General features: G+C 36.9%; 1 protein-coding gene and 2 long non-coding RNA genes across 22 annotated transcripts in view; 2 read left to right on the top strand and 1 right to left on the bottom strand.

The window, feature by feature from the left end:
* Window positions 1–12,327, bottom strand: part of smash (smallish) — a 91,005-nt gene that overhangs the window by 70,870 nt on the left and 7,808 nt on the right. The window lies entirely within an intron of this gene.
* LOC149270930 (uncharacterized) lies at window positions 1,606–3,831 on the top strand. 2 transcript variants are annotated; one of them, XR_016270727.1, is made up of 3 exons: window positions 1,792–2,497; window positions 2,584–3,113; window positions 3,238–3,831. It is a non-coding gene; the product is annotated as an uncharacterized LOC149270930 (long non-coding RNA). The 2 variants fall into 2 exon arrangements; XR_016270726.1 differs by having other exon boundaries at window positions 1,606–3,113.
* Window positions 6,268–8,124, top strand: LOC149270929 (uncharacterized). The gene is made up of 2 exons (XR_016270733.1): window positions 6,268–6,372; window positions 6,441–8,124. It is a non-coding gene; the product is annotated as an uncharacterized LOC149270929 (long non-coding RNA).

Here is a 12,327-nt window from a genome sequence, read left to right as displayed (position 1 = left end):
AACAAATCATTAACATAATAAATAATTTACACAAATTAATGTCTAAGACAAACAAATTTAACCGTACCTATTAGAACTTTCGAGATATTTTGCTTCTGAACGCACGCGTGAAATTTTTCAATCTTTTTTAAAAAAATACACAATAGTTTATTCATTCACGTATTGATCAAATGTGCGTGAATAATTGTTTAACATGAGAGTAGAAGCAGGAGAGCAGGAAAACTGTAACTGTTATCAAGCCTACTGGGTAAATTCTCAATAAAAATTTGACAGCTCCGAAATTAAAGAACCTTCAGGAAAATAACGCGTTTTTCAAGTATTCATCAATTTTTAAGTATTTTTTAATCGGGGGGAGACAAATCCAACACATCAAAAATTCATGGTTTTTTTTGGTCCAGCAGATCTCGAGTTATAAGTGTTGTAACACATAACACGACTTTGTTTCATATATATAAGATAAAGATAATTAATGAATCTTTTTATTCAATTCTTATTGAAAATAAGTATCAGGAACCGTAACGATTATAATTTTTTAGAAAAGCTAAAAAATAATTTTTTGAGTAGTTAAACAAATATTTTTAATTATTATTATTATACTTTATGATAAAAATTTTATATGATAAAAATCAAAAATAATTATTACAGATCAATTTTTATTTAAAAATCAAATCATAACTCCTATTCTCAATTTTTAATAAAAACAAGTAAGAAGGCTCCAGTCGATACTGCTCGACTAGGAGATACCCTGAACCCTCTATGCAGATATTCTACTCATTCTGCACTTCTTTTATGCACACATGCATAAACACGCATCCACACGCACGTATAATCACGCGCTCTGCTGACTGCGCAGTAAGCAGCGACTGCGCTTGGGCTGCGCTGCAGTGTGAGCAATATTATGAAAATATATTAACTGAATAGTAGTTAGACTTTCAGAGCGTGATCATATGGTTTAAATGTGTGTACATTCCTAGGCATAGTCTTTAGTACCTGATATACGTTTTTTACAAATTGGGTGCGAAGGGGGCGTGGCATCAAAAATCTGTAAAGTACAAAATCCATCAACTGTATATACACAGTATAATCCAGGTCTAAAAGTGTTCAAATTAGCCAAAAAAAAACTAAGTCAATTTTTCGATCATTCTCGATAAAAAAGTTATCGGACGAGTTATCGAAAAAATAAGATAAACTTGTACTGCGTATGGAATACACGAGTATGCATCTAGCTCTTATATCTTCTGATATCGGCTTGTACATATGGACGGACGGACGGGCTCTGTCGTCCTGATCAAGAATATATATACTTTATGGGATCTACGATGATTCCTTCTGCCTGTTACATACTTTTCACAAAATCATTATACCCTGATTTCTCTACAGTTGTGTTTTGGCTAGAATGCAAGAGTCATTCGAATAATTTGAGACAATTAGGCCACTTACGATAAACAGTTCCGCACATACATAGGTAACAGATAAAACTGTCCCTTTACCTGCTTAGGCACCCACATCTTTAGACTTTTTCGGACAGCCATCAAATGCAGTCGATGATTTAATCTCTATATTTTGTTTTTTTCGTCCCATTCAAGTGAAATTCCTGAGCTTCAGCCACGCAACAAGCAACATAAAAATAGCTGCTATTTTGTTTCGTTTTCCTTTTTTTCGATCTGGCAGCCCAACAAATAAATGATTTAAAAACATGAATGTCATAATCTTCGACTTCAAGATACCCTGAAAATCTTAAAATTTCCCTCAAATGTACTATTTTCTAATAACGTAAATTTAAACTAAAAAAAAAACCCGTTATCAATCTATATATATAAAAGAAAGTTGTGTAAAAGTGAAGACCGCTTATAACTTGATTTGGGCTGAACCAATTTTCATGGTTTTTGATTTGTTGGATTTGTCTCCGCAACGAGTTTAGTATAGGGTCTTAAAAATACTGAAAAAATTTGCCGAATACTTGAAAAACGCGGTTTTTTCCCCAAATGTTCAAATTTTTTTTATACCCAGTAGGCTTGGTAACAGTGACAGTTTTGACAATAGTGTAGAAGTAAATAAACAAATGTAGTCAGTCAGTCTACGGTCTCCTGACCTCGAGCAGACCTGACTATTCAAAAAAAAAAAAAAAAAAAAAAAAAAATTTTCAAATCAAAAGGAAAAATATTTCAAATCAAAAATCTGCAAAAAATCAAAAGATTAAAACCTGACTGTTCAAAAAATAAATAAAAAATTAAAAATTCGAAATTAAAAAAAAAAAAAAAAGGTAATTATTAAAAAGTGTATTTTTGGCTTTTTATATTTTCGGACTTTTAAACTTTATAAATATTTCAAATCAAAAATCTGCAAAAATTAAAAAAAAAAATCAAAAGATTAAAACCTAACAATCAAAAATAAATAAAAAATTCAAAATTCAAAATTCGAAATTAAAAAAAAAAAGTTAATTATTAAAAATTTTATTTTTGGACTTTTACAAAAGCTAAATATCTCGAAAGTTCAGGTATTTGTTTGTCTCAAACATAAATTTGTGTAAATTATTTATATTTATATTTCTCGATTGTTTTATATGGTTTTGTGCGAGGGCAGTATTACTATTAATAAAAATGCCGCGTCCTAGAAGATCTAATCTTTCCCGGCGGACCCATAATGCAATTAGGCAACGGAATAGCGCGAGTCAATTATCTGACGAAGAGCGAGAAATCGCCCGAGAAAGGCTCCGCGTTAGTACCCAGGGAAGAAGGGCCTTAATTCGTGCTTCTCAAAGAGAGGCAGCCCGTGAAATGGCAATAAGAAATGGTTCAAGGATTGATTTGAATCGAGCAGCGTTTCGATATGATTGCACCATTGATTACAGCTTGAATCGTTTAGTTTGCATTGGTCCAATGGACGTTGTTTGCTAGCATTGTGGCGCATTGAAGTTTGCTGGTGAAACGCCCGGTTTGTGCTGCCTTAGTGGTAAAGTGACATTGCCATTAGCGGTCACCATAGCCATTGCGTTCCCTGCTTTATGGCGAAACACTAGAATCACGACATTTTCTAGCGAACACTCAAAAATACAATGCCTGTTTCCAAATGACATAATTTGGGGCGGAAAATATTGGAGACGGATATTTAAGGTAATTTACGTTAAAAATTTTATTTTCTATGACTGCCAAAAAAAAATTTTGAATAATGTAGTTTGTTAGATTTCTGTAAATAGTGTTTGTAAATATAACTATAACTATGGCTTTGAATTTAAAGATTCAAGGCCAGATTTGCCATCGCATTGGATCATTGCAACCTATTGAAGATGCACAGCAAAAATTCTTGCAAATATACTTCATGGGCAATATGGAAGAACAACTTGACCGGCGTCAAGAAATGAACACAGCTATGAAAAGAGCAATTCTCCATGATTTGCATGCTTAGAAATTTAAACCAACCAAAACTGTGCAATGGAACGCGTTTGGTGATAAGAAAACTGATGAGCAATGTGATTCACGCGTTGATACTCAAAGGAAAATTTAAAGATGAGGAAGTTCTTATTCCTAGGATTCCGATGAGCTCAACAGATATGCCCTTTGAATTTAAACGAATTCAATTCCCGCTTCGTCTTGCCTTCGCCATGACGATCAACAAGTCACAGGGCCAATCTTTGACTATTTGTGGCCTCAATCTAGAAAATGCGTGTTTTTCTCATGGTCAATTGTACGTGGCATGCTCACGTGTTGGCAAACGATCCGCATTATTTGTTCTTGCACCCGACCAAAAAACGAAGAATGTCGTTTACAACAAGGTGCTTGAATGAAAATCCGATTAATAAATTTATCAGTGTATCCCAGCCTGAACAACATAGCTTTCAACAATTTTTTACCTAGAAATAATATAGAGGGCAATGCAACGTTTGCCGGGCCAGCTAGTATCTAATAAAAATACGAGTATATTAAAAAATAATAACATAAAGAGCCCACAATCAGTTTTGTTCTTCAGTTCTTTAGATTTACCATTAATAAAAGAGACTTACTATTTGGTCGTTCATGATAACATTAATCAATTATTCAATCAGTCGTGAAAACATAAATAGAGCTAGAACTCACTAGAAATCAAGATTCATTTAACTGGGTATCATAACATCTCCTCAGTTTTTAGGTTCATATAAAAGACCATGTACATCTTTAAAAGTCTAGTATCTTGCGTAAATAATTTAATAATTATTTCAATTCTATATTGTTTTATAAATGCAGATTACTTTTTCTATTTAATTTCCAAGCAATAATAATTAAATGTAATTTTTGTTCTGCTTCAACCAAAGAGACACATTTAAAGCACCTCACACAACATCGACTATTCAAGAACTCTGGCCGCATTCATTCTAGACGATTTTTTTCTTTTTGGGGAGCATTGGCGGAAGATTCGCACGTTGGCTGTTTCAATTAAGAAAGTTGGGTCGTAGTCATTTTGTTGTGCAAAAATAAACATTTTATTGCCCGCATGGCGCCAAACCGTACAGAAATATGTCAGGATGAATCTTTTGTATATCAGCGGAAACGACAAATAACAGTCAGCCTGAATATCCAATTGCCCGAGTGGAAACGAATTTCTTGGAAGCAACCCAAAAGCAGCCTACCTTTTCATACTGGTTCTAAAATATAAAAAAGTATATTGGTTTTATGGAATTTCCGATTTATATATAAATACTTGAGTGATAATCATTTTACCTGTAAAAAACTATGTCTTCCACAAACTAAAACCCATTGTTTTTAAGTAAAAGAGAGACGGCTAGCATCATCAAATGATAATTGGTCTAGCTCTGAATTTGTACATCAAAAATAGGCAAATACAAATCTCAGAGGACTGCACTTTTATGGAACTATCATTTGGGCTATTTATTCAATTCTCATAAACATCAACGAGGCGTGCATTCATATAATGAATGCTAACGATGTTGGCTCAAGTGGGAGAGGGACAGAATTTAAGATAAAAGAAAACAATTTAAGAGCGCCACTCAAGAATCCTTTTGTGTCATAAAAAAAGAATATATTAATTATGTAAACATCTGACAAATTAAAATATATTTGGATATATGTTCATATATTATATTAATTGATATATATTCATTTATTGAGGATTACTGAACGAGTAGAAGATAAATTCACTGCGTTTATATCCCCAACTGGGGGATTCGCTTTAGAAAGATATACGTTCACCGAATATCACAGTTTAGGGTATCAGTTTTAAGTTTAACACCGATTGCCAATAATAATAGCCAGATGCATGACACAGCACTCAGAACAAACCGTTCAAGGGCCGTAGAACTCAGAACTCAGTCTATAGCAACGAGTCACAGTAATTGCTACAAAGGTAAACACACACAACACACCACAACAATGTCACAACTTTCTACTACTAACCCAGTTAAATTGTTCAATGACACGTTTGAGACGTGTGCCCAGGCCTAGACCTTCAGCTTTTCCAGCTTTAAACTATAATGGGACGGCGAGAGTGAATTGGGAGGTGAACGTGAACGCAAGCGAGAAGGTGAGGGGGAAGGGTGGGGGGTCATGGTCTTTATAGCATTTTGGGCATATGGTCACGCGGCTGCGTTGCGGCCACTTTCTTCTTACATCAAAAATACATAAAACTCGCGTACATTTCACCAGAAATATGCAACGTGCGAAAGAATACGCTATAGATTAGACGTGTGTATGTGTGAATTGAAGTGTATGCCTGCCTCTGCACAATAAGTCTGATCTAAATGAAAAGTTAGTCAAAGAGCAGACAATAACAGCGACGCGCCATACAAATTGAAAAGAAATACAAAAATCAACTCTCAAAAAGTACGATTACCAAGCTTAAAGAATGGCAGAGGCCGGCCACAACTGCGTGACAGTATTACTAATTATGCTCAAAGTAAACAAAACCTGCAACAAAGCAAAACAAATAATCAACCGACTGCGTCGTTACCCTATATACCAGGGAGAGAAAACTCAAACACATATAGACATTTATACACACATTAACGTATAAAGCATATCAAGGTGTATATAAATAAATATTTATTTGTATAAAATCTATTTATATATTATGTTCTGCTTTCGACTTGGTTGATTCGCTATATATAATCGATGGGTTCAGGGTGTAATAGCATCCAGTCAGCTGTTTACCCAAACGTGTTAAAATAATAAGCTATCACCCTAAAAAATAATTAGTAAGACTGCACTAGTCGGGTCTTTCCGACTATGATATACTCTAAACTCTGCTAAGAGGTGATACCCCAATCATTCGACGCTTCCTTTAACAGGCATCATCATTAGAAAGTTGGTACTCTTTCAAGTCCCTAGTTTCAATAGCGCCCAAATGATTCGAGTTACCACGGACACCCGAGCACATATTTAGGTGGGTATTGGGCAACGAACAATATTCCCTGTCACATAGTGAATCAGTATAAAAAAAATTAATATTAGTCATTAGATGAGTGAAGTCACATATAAAGATAGAAGAACAAAAGCGGAAATTGGCTATTAGCTGTTGGTTAGCTATTAGCTTATTAACGAACCGGATAGTCAAGCCCTCGTCCAGTGAGCAGTTCCAAAGGGCGAATCAACAAACAATATGTAATGACAGACAGGCAAAAATACGCTTGAGGTTCAGGGGCAGAGGTAGTGGTAGTCTCTGATCAATGGCTGTTCATTCAATTTAGTGTGTGAAGCGCAAACTGATTGTGATCGAATAGACAAGTTGGACAGACCGGGAGATGCAGACCGTGCGGTGCAGTGAACTCTGTGCAAGAAAAGGCTAACAAACGCGCCACGGTTGGGAGAGCAGGAGAGCGAAGAGTATGAAGCTGAAGAGCAAAGACACCGAGAGTTTAAAGAGGAGTGGTAAAAGCACGCATATGGTCAGCATTGTATAAGGGTGCTATAGAGGAGACCGGGGGTCCAACTAATAACAAACAACCGGCTTTTTACATGCAGATGGAGCAACGCCAAGCGGGCAACAGACGTAGGCTAACTTTTGTTTACTTTGTGCTGAGCTGAAGGAGGCAGCAATTTTTTTTCGATTTGCTGTTGCTGTTGCTGCCTCAAAACTTGTTGCTGTTGTTGTTTTCATTGTGGCAGTTGTTGTTGCGGGGAATGCGCATAAGTCACTACACAAATTGCGCAAATTCCACACACACATATTCAACCACACATACACATAAACATCTGTCGACACTTTTTAACACTAGCCCCGATCATCTGCGAGGTGAAGGCCGCAACATCGGCATGCACATAATTGCAGCCTATTCTGTTGCAACTTGCAAGACTCTCGCAACGAGTTGGCCATAACGAATTCACAATAATGCACATTTTATTAGATTTTTCTTTATCGCCTCTTTCTTTTTTTGCTCTCGCTTTGAATGTATTTTCCGCTTCAACACGATTTTCATTTCAATTTTCCAAAGCGTTGCCCTTACAGTCGACATATGGCCGTCTGTGTGTGTGTTTCAGGAAGGATTCATATATTTTTATTTTTTTCGTTTCTTACATTTTGCAGACCTGAAGGTGTTTGACGTGTGAGAGATTCTGGCTGTCAGGTTTTTTAAACGAAGTTACGTTTCAAAGGTGCACACATTTACACACGCACTCACAACTCGTGAGTGCAAATACTTTGAAATTGAAAAAGATATGCTTATCTTATATCAACACATCAACTAGTAGTCCTAGTAACTATTAAATAATTATTTATTGATTGTTCCTTTATACAAACTGTAGCCTTTTCTCTAATTTTGACTTGAACTCTGATCCATACTTGATGTTTCCATTTCTACAGCTCTCCATGCTCTATTTGCACTGCCCACACATCCAATCGTGTCTTCAAATTGAACAGAAATACTCATACATACATACTCAAAGAAACATGCACAGCTTTTCAATTAGCGTGGGGTACCGAAAAGCGATTTTCATGGTTTTAAGTGGGGTCCATGACAGACGTTAACGTTAAGTGGGTCTTGCAATTTCCAAAGCGCATCCAACAAAGGGGCAAAACAATTCAACTGCCTTTATTTTATTTATTACTATTGCGGCTTTCGTGTTATTGCTGCTTTACACCGACTTCATAGAAATAAAAGTGAAATTTTCCACGACAAGCGGAGAAAATAAAGCAAAACATTGAGATGCGGTTTTCATATATACATATACATACCTATATGTATGTACATAAATACATATTATTGTATATTCTGTATATTTTTTGTATATATTTAATTCGCCATTCAACAGCTGATCGAAACATTTGTTGTGTTACTAAGGACAATTTTGATTTATATATAATTTTTTATGTATATACACATATACAAATATATTAAATAAATACACAAATGTTTTGAAAATTAATAATATCAAAAATAAATACCGAAATTATGCGTAAATTACCATGCCAGACATAACGCGTGGGGCAGCAACGGTGATAAAACTAAGAGTCGAAAGATCTTCAAGGTTGCTGGGCATGGAGATCAAGTTTCATTAATCCCTCTATAAATCGACTTTCGACATATGACCCGTTGACCTTCAATAACAACGGCAAACAAATTCCCCCATTTTTCGAGCCATTCATTAGGCATATCAACGAGGAACGAGTATAATAACAAGTAAGAAAGCTCTAGTCGAGACTGCTCGACTACGAGATCCGCTGAACCCTTCGAGCAATAGCTATTTCAATCATTTTTCGCGTCTTTCTGCATTCACAAGATACACGGACACACGCACACACACACACACACATATATATATATGTCGTGTCAGTGCGATATTACACTGTTGAAATTGCAATTAGATATCTGGATATCGTGTTAATCGATTGATTTAGTATTGTGGTGCAATTAAAGGATGCACTGTCACTAAGAGACAACAATAGCTGTTGCTGAACGTAGTCCCGGGTGTCGCTGGGTGAGAGCGAGACGGCTAGTCATGCCGTTCGCAGCAGGGCCGCTGTGCTTTCGATGAACAAGAATATGCGACCATGATTAGAACTTTCGAAAGTAGAAGAGAGGGCACACTTGGAATGACTATTGAACGAGAAAGACCATTAAAAGGAGTTTAGCGACACACCGGGAATTCGTTATTACGCGCAGCTATGATGGAAAACCAGTATGAGAAACGCATCGCCCCGACATCAGAAGTGGGATCGGCACCACCTCCTACGTTCTCGGAGGAGCAGTGGCGTACGATTTTGGGCCTACAAAACCGAATTAGTCAATACGTGAAGTGAGCAGCAGAAACGTGACGTCATTCTACGAAAATTTAACGCTGACGTGGCAGACGTTGATGCTGAAAATTGATGTGCGACTGTAGCTGAAATACGTGTGGTAGATGAATCGAAGATAAGTATACCGATCCGAGGTGAGAGCTTTCCAATTATCTTTGATTCTGGTGTATTATTCCTTGGTGAAAGATAGCTTTGCACAAAAGGCTATATGAAACAAGTGAGGGTACTCGGGTCGAGACTGCTCGACTGGTAGATGCCCTTGGCTCCTTGGGCTGGTGTTCTGGTTATTCTGCGCATTTTTGTGTACGCATACGGTGGCGCATGCACGCGTTTGCTGGCTGCGCGGTGGGCGGCGGCTGCGCTGCGGTGAGGCCGGTGTTGTGAGAGTTTGTATGTTGGATGGTTTCTCTTGTGGTGGGACTGTCTCTGTGGGACTTTCGGAGCGTGATCGTGGTGCTCAGATGTGTGTGTTCCAAAGGCGCGGATCTCTAGTGCATTTTTGGTGGTAGAAGTTTTAGATGGTGACAGATAATTGATAAAGTTGCTTAAAGATAATCGAATGTATGAGGATTGCCATGCAAATGTTCGAAAATTGACAAATGGTTCATGCAGATTTTCTGTCCCAAAATCCAGAAGTCAAAATTAAAAAAAAAAAAAAAAAAAAAAAGTAGAAGTTCATGTTGATTTAGCAGAAATTACAGATAATTGGCTATTGGCGGAGCAGCAACGCGATTCGGATATAATGGAAATAATGAACCAATTAAATGCTGAGGAAACTCGAAATGATGTTTTAAAAACATATGGAATTAGAGCTGGGTTGTTGTATCGCATTATTCAACGAAATGGCAAAACACGTTGTCTTCATGTGATTCCCAATGCCTTTAGATGGTCCGTAATTAATCATGTGCATGAAGCAATAATGCACTTGGGTTGGCAGAAAACTCTAGACAAGATTTTTGAGCAATACTGGTTTAAAAATATGACGAAATATGTAAGGAAATTCGTAGAAAATTGTATAACGTGCAAATTGGCTAAACCTTCATCCGGAAAAATACAAATGAATATGCATCCCATTCCTAAAGTTGAAATACCTTGGCATACTATACACATAGATATTAGCGGCAAGTTGAGTGTCAAAAATGATGTAAAAGAATATGTCGTTGTTCAGGTAGATGCATTTACTAAGTTTCTCCATTTACATCACACGTTAAACCTAGACACAAATAATTGCATTGAAGCCGTAAAGTCGACTGAAACACTGTTTGGAGCACCTTATCGTATTATTGCAGATCAGGGCAGAAGCTTTGCAAGTAGTGGCTTTAAAGATTTTTGCTCAAGTAATAAAATAGATTTGCATTTGATAGCAACAAGCGCTAGTAGAGTTAATGGACAAGTGGAGCGCGTGATGAATACTATGTAAAGTATGTTGACAGCAGTAGAAACAAGTTCACGATTATGGCAAGAAGCTTTAAAAGAAGTACCGTTAGCCATGAATTGCACAACCAATAGTGTAACTAACTTTAATCCATTAGAGTTATTAATTAGTAGGGCAGTAAGGCCTCTGGGCATGCTACCTATCGGTGGAGAAACGAAAATTGATCGTAGTGAAGCGAGAGTTCTAGCTAAGGAAAACTGGTCAGGAATGCCGAGTATGACAAAAATAGAGTAGATAAAAATAAGGCAGAAATTAAGAAATACAAAATTTGTGATTACGTTTTGATAAAAAGTGAAGAGCGTGTAGTTACTGAATTGCTAAAAGGTGACCGTTACATGTTGAAATCATTAACAAACAAGAGAAAATATAAGTATTCGCATGAGTTTTTATGAGCATTACCAGATAAGCAAATCGAAACAGAAATATTTGACGACATTGAACACGGTGAAAAAGACGCTGGTTAAGAGGTTCCCTCTGCCACCTAGTAGGTGTGGAGGACATCCTACACAGGGGCTAGGTTCAGTTGTCAATGGTCACGCTGGTGAAGGCTGACATTGTTCATGGCGGACACTTAATCTAGTGAAAGATCATGGTATATGTGGTATATATCGTGGCAGAGTGGCGGCAAGAGCCTGTTTAACTGTGGTATGATAAAATGGAAAGCCAAATGATCGGTTTTGTGCAGAAGAATACGAGCTACTGAATTTGAGCGATATCCTGCCAAACTGACGTTCGATGAAGAGCCAAATGGGCGAGTGGTTGCGGAAAAGTACGTTGTACTTTGAGAATGTAGATGAGATATCCTGTAACACTGCTCTTTGATGGTGTAACATGGGCGTGAGATAAAAGTGAAATCCAAATGGTTGAGTTTATTTGCATTAACCATAATTTGAAGACATTAGGAAATGTGTAACGAGATAAAGTAATGATTATGTGGGCAATGAACAGAAAGATTTATTTTGATACTATTAATGAGAGCAAATGTAAATGTTTAAATGGTGCGAATGTTATATTGGCTGATGAAAGTACGTAATCAAGTTAACTTATTTTGATTAAAAATGATATGAGTTTTTAACTGTGTACACGAGGACGTGTAAGGGTCAGTATGGCCGTGTCGGAATGATATTATGATACAATAATTACACAGAGACGTGTAAGGGTCAGTATGGCCGTGTCGGAATGATACTATGAGAAATGAATTACACAGGGACGTGTAACTGTCAGTATGGCCGTGTCGTGTCAGTGCGATATTACACTGTTGAAATTGCAATTAGATATCTGGATATCGTGTTAATCGATTGATTTAGTATTGTGGTGCAATTAAAGGATGCACTGTCACTAAGAGACAACAATAGCTGTTGCTGAACGTAGTCCCGGGTGTCGCTGGGTGAGAGCGAGACGGCTAGTCATGCCGTTCGCAGCAGGGCCGCTGTGCTTTCGATGAACAAGAATATGCGACCATGATTAGAACTTTCGAAAGTAGAAGAGAGGGCACACTTGGAATGACTATTGAACGAGAAAGACCATTAAAAGGAGTTTAGCGACACACCGGGAATTCGTTATTACGCGCAGCTATGATGGAAAACCAGTATGAGAAACGCATCGCCCCGACATATATATATATATATATATCTACATTAAAAATGTGGAGACTTTAGCTTTAAAGTTAT

This window comes from Drosophila arizonae, chromosome 2 (genome assembly GCF_054131065.1).
Source record: "Drosophila arizonae isolate 15081-1271.41 chromosome 2, UAZ_ARI_1.0, whole genome shotgun sequence".
Classification (NCBI taxonomy): Eukaryota; Metazoa; Arthropoda; class Insecta; order Diptera; family Drosophilidae; genus Drosophila; species Drosophila arizonae.
Note: the sequence above shows the minus strand (reverse complement) of the source record. Positions and strands in the feature narration are given on the sequence as shown.